Below are 10349 nucleotides of genomic sequence, written 5' to 3'. Positions count from 1 at the left end.
GGGGAGCATTGCACTGGTGAGTGGCACTGTAGCCTGGACGGGTGTTTGATCATAGGAAGGGTATTAGCAGAGGTGGTTGTCAGAGGGGCCTCTTAGCAACTGTGCATTTCTTTACCCCCATGTGCTCAACCATTGAATTTGTTCATCTTCCTCTCTGCCAGGGAGCCCTTGTGTCTTTTCCCTTCTACCTTCCCATGGGGCTTTAGGCTTTTGACCATCTTGTGCCAGACTCTGGTCCCCTGCACCTGTTAGTGGACTGTGTATTCTCCCTGATCCTGAACTTGGCTTGCCCTCTGTCCCATTATTTCCCTTCCTACCCTTCCTGCCTTCCCACTTTCTTTCTGTTGGAGCCAGGGTCCCTTTCCATGCCCTTCCCTTTCCTATTTAACCTCCACCAGCCATCTTCACACAGCGTGCTGCCCTTCGAGGCCTTGGTGTCTTGGTCTTCAGTGGCAGCTCTTAGTGCCATGGGATGCGGGACACCAGAGGGAGCGCAGCACTATGGTTCGACTTCACATCCCAGCAAGTTACTTCCCTTCTCTGATCCTTAGTGTTTCGCCATGTATTAAAGAGGAATTTTAATAGTGCTTATGACTTCATAGGGTGACTGTAATGGATTAATTGAGTCCGTGGGTCTGAAAAAAGTCATACAGGGCTGGCACATAATTGGTCAATATACATTAATCACTGTTGTTATTAAAAGTATAGAGGAAAGGTGTGCCCCCCCCCCGGGGGGTTAAGGGCTTGTGTTGTAGCTGGGGAAACAGAACATAGCATTTTGAACCCTAGTTTGTCTCATGACTAAGAAAGTACCTTTCCAAATAGAGCACGCAGAGGGTGTTAGGGCTGACTGAGGACGAAACCGATCTGGAAAATCTTCCTGCAGGAGGCCGAAGGAGGTAGGTTTCTGTGCAGCATTTTAAGATCATACTTGCAGTCTGGAACAAAGGAGTGGGGACATGAGGTATAGAGAGGCACCTGCTCAGACCTTCTCTCGCTTCCACGTGCTTCACCCTTCCTCTTCGTCCTGGCACCACCCAAATTCACTACTCCTGCCTCTCATCCTTCTCGTCCACAGGGAATTTGCCAAAGAGAGAGAGAGAGTGGAGAACCGGAGAGCATTCATGAAACTGCGGCGGCAGCAGCAGATTGAGCGCGAGCTGAACGGGTACCGCGCCTGGATAGACAAAGCAGGTGAGGCGTGGCGGGCTGCGCAGACGTCTGTGCAGACATCCCCCGTCCCTGCCCCTGCCCGCACTGCTTCCACTCACAGAGGCAGCCCTGGCCAGAGCAGAGAGAAGCTCTGGATGCCTCACCAGCTCTGTGGGTTCCCTGCTGGTCCTTCCTTCTTCCTCTGCGGTCCAACTGTCCCTGTTCTTCTACCAAACACCTTCGTGAGGCCCACATTAGAGCAAGGTGAAGTGAGTGAAAGGTAACGTAGCCCAGTCCTGGAGCTGAGGTTGGGTGGGTGACATTTCACATTACTGCTAATAGTAACAATAATAATAATAATAACAACAACAACAATAACAACACCAGCAGCAACAACAGTCCATTCATTCCACAAATACTTACTGAGTGCTTACTTTGTGCCAGTACCTGTCCTAGACACTTGGGTTATAGCAGTGAGCCTTTCTTGCAGAGCTCATTCCCCTCTAGTTGGGGAAGGCAGAGATAAATAAAATGATAAATAGGTAACTTGTAAGAAGGTGATAAGTACGCTGGAAAACAGATCAAGGTAGGGTTATGGGGTGTAGGGTAGGTTGTGATTTTAAGTAGGGAGGTCAGGGAGACCCATTTGGGGAAAGACTTGAAGGAGCTGAGGCGTAAGTCATGGGAATGTCCGAGGCGGATATCTCAGTGCCAGGGCTCTAGTGCAGAAGTGGGCCAGGAATATTCCAAGAGCAGAAGGAGGAATGAGTAAGGGGAGAGGAGCAGGAAGATAAGGTGGGGACAGTAATGGTAGGAGGGGGCAGTCTTCATGGGCCATTGTAAAGGTTTGGGGCTTCCCTGTAAGTGAGGGAAGAATGATTGGATGGTTTGGGGCAGAGGTGGGACATGGTCTGATTGAAGACTTGGAGGGAGCACTTGGTTGCTGCCTTGAGAGTAGACAGTGGGAGGGCAAGGTCAGAAGCAGGGGGGCCAACAGTGAGGCCGCTGCCATAAGCGGCTAATAGCTGATGGTGACAACTGCTTGCTTGTTCCTATTCCCTGAGCTGTCCCCAGTTCCTCACGACGAGGCTCAGCATCAGGAACAATTCTTGCCCAGCCTTGAGGATAGATCCAAACCTATCACGATTTTATTAACTCACAGAGCCACCAGATTCAAGTTTGACTGTGGCTCAGCTGCTTATGAGGGATATCGATCACCCCATATCTGTCAGTAAAATGGATGCATTGCTTTCCTTATTATTTTAAAGATTGCCTTGCATTGCCGTTATATATCTTTATTTTCATCCTGAGCAAAGAGTAATTTATTTTAATAAAAAATACACATGACAGCATTTTTTCCTCTATTCCTGGTAGAAAGCATAGCCCAAATGTGAGGTCTCTCAGGAAAAATTTGGAATATGATTTGATGCTTAGCTGCCTGAGCTTTATTCTTCTTATAGCAGCTTTGGAATGACACCATGACCCTCCTGTTCTAACCACTAACACACAAAAGCTCTCTCTCGGCTCTGGAGTCAACATTTGATCACCTATCAGGGGTGAGAGTGTGTGTGTGATGAAAGGTGCCTGGGTGGCTCAGCCTGTTAAGCATCTGCCTTTGGCTCAGGTCATGATCCCAGGGTCCTGGGATCGAGCCCCATGTCGGGCTCCCTGCTCAACGGGGAGCCTGCTTATCCCTTTCCTGTTCCCCCTGCTTGTGCTTTCTTTCTCTGTCAAATAAATAAATAAAATCTTAAAAAAAAAAAAAAGGTGCCATTTCAAAGCCAGATAAAAATCACCTCCCATTTAGGACTATCTGCATCTCTTTGCTGCCTCTGGAGGCCTGCCCTGTGCCCACTGACGGCACTTCCCAGTTTGCCCTTTCTTCTCCAAGGCTGTGTAGGAGTGAATGTGAACCTCTCCTCCTCCCTTCCAGAATGGTAACTCAGCCTTACCAAGCAGATTGGCCTCCAGGTCTGGCAGGCAGCTTGAAGTTCCCCACTGTCCTTGGCTTCCTGGGTGGAAGAGCCATCTGACAGACCGCCCCAGTGAGCAGGCTGGCAGTGGAACTGGAAAAGAACCTTCCCCGCCCTGTCCGTGACCCTGCTCGTGGTCAGGCAGCACAGGACGCTGTTCTTTGTGGCTCCGCTTTTCCAATACATGCAGAATTCCAAAGCTCCACTTTCTTCCAGTTGGCAAAGCCAGCTCTCTCCTTCTAAGAAAAAAGACGCACTGCGACGTCAAATTGTGCTTCCTGGCCCTTCCCTTTGCAAATGGGGTGTGAGTGAATCAGAGACATATGGGTTACATTTCCCTGGAAAGGCACTCTCAAGTTCGAAAGAGAACTTGGCAAAAGGCAGTGGGGGAGGGGGGCAGCTTCGGCACATCAGAGCCCTCGAAGCACTTCTCAGAGATACTCACCAGCACCACACACCCTCCACCTGCCTTGGGGGTCCTCAGATCTGCCCACGTCAGCATGCAGGCATTGTAGGCAGCAGGTATGACTCCCTGGCTGAGGTCATTCACGTTGCCATGAGGGGTATTTTTAAAGGGTGCCCTCCGAACAATGTGGGCTGTCAATGACTTTAAAACCCTCTATGTCTGCATAAAGGAGCATCCCACCAATAACACTTAACCTGTTAACTTAGAGTTTTGCCAGAGGCTGTACTTAAAAAAGAAAGCTAAACATTTATGACTTGGTATAATTGTGAGCCTCAAAATGTTCCCCTCCCTGGGAAATACATGCCATACTCTGTTTTATAGGCAGGTGGAATTATGGTAATGCCTTTACCCTCTTCTGCTTGTCCTTTTACTTGTTACAATTGCTTAAATTAAACCATTGTTTAATAGGGACTGCTGCAAGCTTTTTCCCAGCAGCTGGGATCTTAAGGAATGATTGCTCAAGGCCTCGGACATCCTCTCCTGTGGCTGACGTGGGGGCGGGGATCAAAACTCATCCACATCACTCCCAAAGGGGACTCGGAATGCTGCCAGACAGGGGACAGAGGGCTAGTTTGTAAGTTTGGGGGGATGCTAGTGAGGTTTATCCTAAATATGGCTTACTAGAAAAGAGTATCCCACTAGTGATGACACCTCCCTGGAATTCAGGACTGTTGCTGGCGAGGTCCGGAGGAGAACCCAAGGGACTGTTTGGTTCTTTTCCAAATACCAACAACCAGACACATCATTCCAACACTGGCCAGTCCTTCAGTTCTCCAACTGGGTGTCCAACAATTCAATTCATTTCTGACACTAACCACCACCAGAAATTAGTGTAGATCCCATAGGTTAGGGACTCAATCCCACGAGCCTGCCCTCACTTCACACAGCAGCTGCAAGTGGAGTCCCCAGGTGACCTGCTTTTTTGCCTGCCGGACTGCAAATTGAGAGGGCTCCAGGTTTGATAATTCCTTGAATGACTTCCAGAACTCAGGAAAATTGTTCTTGCTATCACCAGTTTATTACAAAGGATTCAACTCAGGAACAACCAAATGGAAGAGATACCTGGGAGTGGGGCGGCGGGGGGGCAAAGAGCCTCCATGCTCCCTTCAGGCATATCACCCTCCCAGCCTCTTGAAGCTCCCTGAGCCCCATTATGTAGGGCTTTTTTTTTTTTTTTTTTAAAGGTTCCATTACATAGACCTGCTCAATTAAATCATTGGCCATTGGAGATTAAACATTCTCAAGGCTCTCACCCATTCCGGGATTTAGGAGGGGGAATGGGGCTGAAATTTTATAGCCAAATATGTGGTTGGTTTTTCTGGTGACCAGTCTAGATCCCCAGGTAATGTAGGCCTCCCCCACAATGAGTCATCTTGTTAGCATACAGAAGACAGTAAATTCCAAGGGTTTTGGAACTCTGTGCCAGGAAAGTGGACAAAAACCAAGTATTTGTTTTGTTCTATCAGAGGGACAAATTCATGATGGGCCTAAGCCTCTTTTGCTCAAGCAGGGCAGACTGTGGTATGGGCATAAGAGGAAGCAAGCCCACAAGTCCTGCTCCTCTGGACCATTAACATCTTCCTCTGCTCCTCCTCCAAGAAGTAGACAGGCTGGAGCTCAAAACGTGGTCTTATCTCCTGAACGAGGTGGTCGATGTTGTGCCTTGGTATGCCTTGTATTGCTGCAGACAGGAAAAACCAAGGAAGCTCCTATTTCTAGAAAAAGTTTGTGGAACCTGGAGAGAAAACAGAAATGGAAATTTTTCATTCCTACCAATTTAAGAGATTTTAGTTTAAAAAGATCAGGTCTTCCTCGTACCAAGTGTTATCAGAAACAGAGCTGAATTTTACCAATCAACCTCCAAGCGCCCCCTCACTAGAGAGCTTCCTCTGTTCTGATTGGCACTCAGGAGCTCCCTCTGTGACCTTTGCTGTCTTTCTGAGGCCGGTGCCTGCGTGGAGCTATGAACTCTCTGCTCTCTCTCTTTGCGTGTGCGCACTCTCTGTTGCCCTGGAGCCACAGCCGTCCCTGGGGGATTTTTCATTTTGCAAAATAATTTGACATTTACAGATAATTTACTAAACCATTTATTTCCATATAGAGGAAGTCATGCTTGCTGAAGAAAATAAAAATGCCGGGACATCAGCCTTAGAAGGTAAGGAAGTGCTCGAGCGCTTGCCTGCGTTTGTGCCCTCTTATGCTGTGGCAATCTCTTGATCAAAAGAGGAGAAAAAAACTAAAAGAGGAGTGCCCTGGGATTTGAAATGAAAGTCTCCCTGTCATAAAATCTCTCATGCTTTAATATGAAGGGAATTAAGTCATGGATTTAAATGCTTTTTAAAGTGATGGAAATGAAATCCAAGAGCTGCTTTGCTCTAGGGCGTGTGATTGATACTGTACAATGAAAAGACCATCACACAACCAGTGGCACGTAAAGGGATCTTCTGTGAAAATTTGTGGGGATCATCTTGGGACCACTTCCATTAGCAGGGAGTGGCGTTGTTGATGAAGAGCCAGAACAGATAGATATGGCGCCTGTTTACCTGCTGCATGTGGATGAGGTCTAGCGGGGATTCTGGAGCCCATGTGTTTTAAGCTGCTGCTGAGCACAGGAGTCATATTTCTATAAACACTGGCGACTTCTGTAACCGTGGCTCAGGGGCTTCAAGGCAGCAGCCTGTGTCACAGAGGCCTCTGACACCCAGTCCTGAGCTTTGCCCAGAATGATCTGGTTGTTCTTGTGTTCTTTCACCGGCCTCCCCCTTCCGGGTGTAGTGCTTCGAAGGGCAACCATCAAAAGGAGCCGGACGGAGGCCATGACTCGAGACTCCAGTGACGAGCACTGTGTTGATATTTCCTCTGTGGGTGAGTGGAACCAGTTAGATCTTCTTTGACTTGTCTCTGAGCTCCCGTAAAAAGAAAGATCCTGTCTTTTGAGAAGTACCACGAAGAGGAGTAGAATCAAAAGAATCCAGAAATAGGGATGTAATTATGGAAGGACTTGGAAATCTAATCTAGATGACAATGAGTTACAGAGAAAAATGGACCATGGGGTTTAGGGCTAAGAATCCAACCCAGATTCTTCAAGTGTGGCAGGTGTATCCCATTTGCATATATATATGATCTGTCTTGGATATGATGATGAGAACCCACTTTGGGATTTTGTTCAGAGGATCCTGAGGACCTGTTGCTTCTAGTGACCCCCATTTGAGGACCTGCGATCATTTGCTTAACCACAGTGGCACCCCCCTACTTCCATGTGATATTTAAACAGATTCCTACTGACAACTCTTAAATGACTGCTCTTCATTCCCAGGTTCTCTTAGATATGCTGGCTGATGGCAGATTTAACCTCCCCAGAAAAAGGATTAGCAGATTTTTACCTTCTCCTTCACTTCATCCTTAAAAGCAGAAGAGGTATACAGAACTCATTGCTGCTCTGGGCTGCCAATGGTAGAAATAACCACAAATGTAGCAAAACTATTCCAGTGCCTAAAGCATATTTAAAAGGAAAGGCCAGAGAGAAGCCCAATCTGTTAAAAACATAAACACCACCCTATTAGGATTCAGGACACTGGGTATATGTCTAGTGTCATGCCCAGGGAATCTCAGTTTCCTAGAACTGAGAATGTCCAGTGAGGAAATGCAGGGATCTTTGCTACGAAAACTACGTAGCTCATACCATGGGGATTCCCTGGGCCTGCATCGTGAGGGTCACCTAGCCCCAGGATGAAGCAGCCCACCTCCCCCTTTGACTGCCCCCTTGCCATGGAGGGTGATCTGTCTTGCAGCCTCATTCTTCTTCCCTACTTCTCACCCCTTAGGCACACCTCTCGCCCGAGCCAGCATCAAAAGTGCAAAGGTGGATGGGGCCTCCTATTTCCGGCACAAAGAAAGGCTTCTGCGCATCTCTATCCGCCACATGGTGAAATCCCAGGTGTTTTATTGGATCGTGTTGAGCCTCGTGGCTCTCAACACCGCCTGTGTGGCCATCGTCCATCACAACCAGCCCCAGTGGCTCACCCATCTCCTCTGTAAGTGGCCAGTGACTGCTGGCTGGCATGGGGCAGCTAGATTCGGGTGCGAACATAATAGGCTGGCCTCCTGCTTGGCCTGGCAGTGCTCTGGGGGAGCCCACAGTTGGCCTCAAGGGGTTGGGATATCACCCCCAGTCCTCTTGTCATTCATTGTTGAATCAGGTGAATCTTTGCTGATAAGTAAACAAAATGGTGTTAGCTTTGGGTGCTTTAAGGCCTTCACTTAGTATCTTAAGGAGGCTCAATGGTGTAGAGAGTTTTGGTCACCTCAGTCCTGGGGAGAAAGTTCTTAGGGCAATGGTTACTTCCAGTAGACCAAGATGGGAACTTACAGGTCAGCTCTGGGTAGGGCCCCCACTGGGTGTACATGGGGATCCAGGATGCTGTCACAGCTGGGTGGTGAGTAGGGCGAATCTGGCTCTTTGATCAATGCCATGGTAAAGCCCTTTCTTTCTCTCCTGAGAGCCATATACCACTTAAAGGCCAATGACAAATCCATCCATTGAAAGAGAACAAAGCTGCTGTGTGGAGTGTGCCTGGGCCCCCCAGGTCAGAGTGTATTCAGATATCATTAGGTTTTGCCTGCCATTGACCTGACGTGGTCACTGAATGTCTTTGCCTTGTGAGTCCGTGGGTGTTGAGGGCTCCTCTATAAGGTGAGGGGGTTGGGCTAGGGACGTGCGGGAGCCCATGGAATCTACAGAACAAACGCTTCTGCTCTTGATGCTTTCAGACTATGCAGAATTTTTGTTTCTGGGACTGTTCCTCTTGGAGATGTCCCTGAAGATGTATGGCATGGGGCCTCGACTTTATTTTCACTCTTCATTCAACTGTTTTGATTTTGGGGTAAGTGCTGTGGAGCCCGCCTGTCCTCCTGCTTTGTGTTGATATGCCACAGTTTGAGATAAGCAGCTTGCTCCACTGCTGAGCGTGAAGCCCTGAAATCAGAATTCATAAAAGGGGAATAAATAAGTTAGCTAAAGGGAAGTCAGGAATGAGGGAATCCTTCCCATACCAGGATTTGTTTGTTTGCTTGTTTAAAGCTCTTTTATTTTTAATGTTTTTAGTGAAGTATACCATGCATACCGTCATGTACACTTAAGTGTATAGCTGAATGAATTTGACGGAGCTGCCCATAGCAAGTTTTTAACCACTTACTATCTTGGGGGAAGCCTGAGAGAGAACAAAGGAACTGATTCCAGAAGGTGGCTCAGTAAAAAAGAGAAGCTTATATGTTTGTGTTTTTTTTTAGTTCAGTTTAAAATTGGGAAAATTATCTAGGTATGCCCTCATGCAAACATGCACATGCATACACACACACACGCACGCACGCGTACACACACACACACACACACACACACACTCCTGTCTTAGCAAGTTCCCACATTGACTATTTCACCCAGTGCTCACTTCCTAAATAGTGTTGATACGTAAATGTGTGCACATCTAGCACTCTTCAAGGTGCTCTGACGTACATTTTTGCCCTCCACTGCTTTCAGGATCCTAGCCACTCATCACGTATTAAGAGTTACCTTTCCCATTTGCAGATGAGTAAATAGAGGACATCGTGTGCAAGTTCACATAGCCAGTTAGCAGCAGAAGTAGGTGGCAAAACTTTGGGTTCCTGAACCACTTCTCTTCCTGCCAAACCCACTTCTGTTCCTGCCAAATCTTCAGTTAGGTGCTAACGATTTTGAGCACTTGCCAATCTGCATTTTCATTTGGAACATATGCTTCTGGTTGTGGGCAATTTTCAGGCACAATAGCTAGTGAAAGACCATTCCCTATATACGTACTTTCCAGCATTGCAGTGAGGGTTAATTTTTGTTACTTCTCCCAGTGCATTGTGTAGAATAAAGTAGACATTCAATGAACATATAATTAAAACAAAAACCAAATTGTTAATTTGACATTGCTATTTTCTACAGCAATCAGAAATCTATATGCCACCAAGTAGTACTGTCACATTGAGGTGTATGGGACCTGAGTGACTGAGAGATATTTCACATATGGGTGAATGAACCATTCTTGGTAGCACTAAATTCTAGGACAGTGAGAGAATTTCTGTGGACTTCCTCTGAGGTTTTTACATTGGAATGCGACCTGTATTAACTGAAGTTTGTTTCCTTGCTTTGATTACCACTCTTTTGTGTGTTTGTTCAGGGTTTTATTATCTAAGAACAGTTGTGGCTGTCAGATTTGTGCAGAAGCAGTGACTGGCTCTTGTAGTTTCTACCAAGGTCAGAGCAGCAGTCATGAACCAATCTCCAGCACGAAGGAGTGAAGTCAGGAAGGGGAGTGGAGAGCAGTGGGGAGGGAGGCCATAGAGTCTCATTATCCCTTGGCAGCCTTCACAAATAGGTAGTCTTGTTGGAGCTGTGCTGGGTGGGGAGGGGAGAGTTTAATTTCACCATAGCCCAGTGACGTTTTGACTGCTGAATGCCAGAAGGCTCCTCTCTTCTCCTCCTCCTCACTGTGGCTGGGTTTGGCTCTTTAGGTCACAGTGGGCAGTATCTTTGAAGTGGTCTGGGCAATCTTCAGACCTGGTACATCTTTTGGAATCAGTGTCTTGAGAGCTCTCCGGCTTCTAAGAATATTTAAAATAACCAAGTAAGTGATCAGAATCTGGACTCTTCCCAACCACCTGTGAGAGTAGAAGCTTCTCTCTGCCTTATATTTCTTTCCATCCCCTGTTCTCCTTTGCCACATGTTCCCCTTCCC

The 10349-nt window shown here is 47.3% G+C and overlaps 1 long non-coding RNA gene across 1 annotated transcript; it reads left to right on the top strand.

Moving 5' to 3' along the window:
- The first annotated feature begins 1077 nt into the window (after positions 1–1077).
- Positions 1078–6458, top strand: LOC121104019. Its single transcript, XR_005836395.1, has 3 exons — positions 1078–1194; positions 5693–5746; positions 6367–6458. It is a non-coding gene; the product is annotated as an uncharacterized LOC121104019 (long non-coding RNA).
- The last annotated feature ends 3891 nt before the right edge of the window (positions 6459–10349 follow it).

This window comes from Ursus maritimus, unplaced genomic scaffold (genome assembly GCF_017311325.1).
Source record: "Ursus maritimus isolate PB19 unplaced genomic scaffold, ASM1731132v1 scaffold_2, whole genome shotgun sequence".
NCBI classification, from domain to species: domain Eukaryota; kingdom Metazoa; phylum Chordata; class Mammalia; order Carnivora; family Ursidae; genus Ursus; species Ursus maritimus.
The sequence above is the reverse complement of the archived record's forward strand: the minus strand, read 5'-3'. Positions and strand labels throughout refer to the sequence as shown.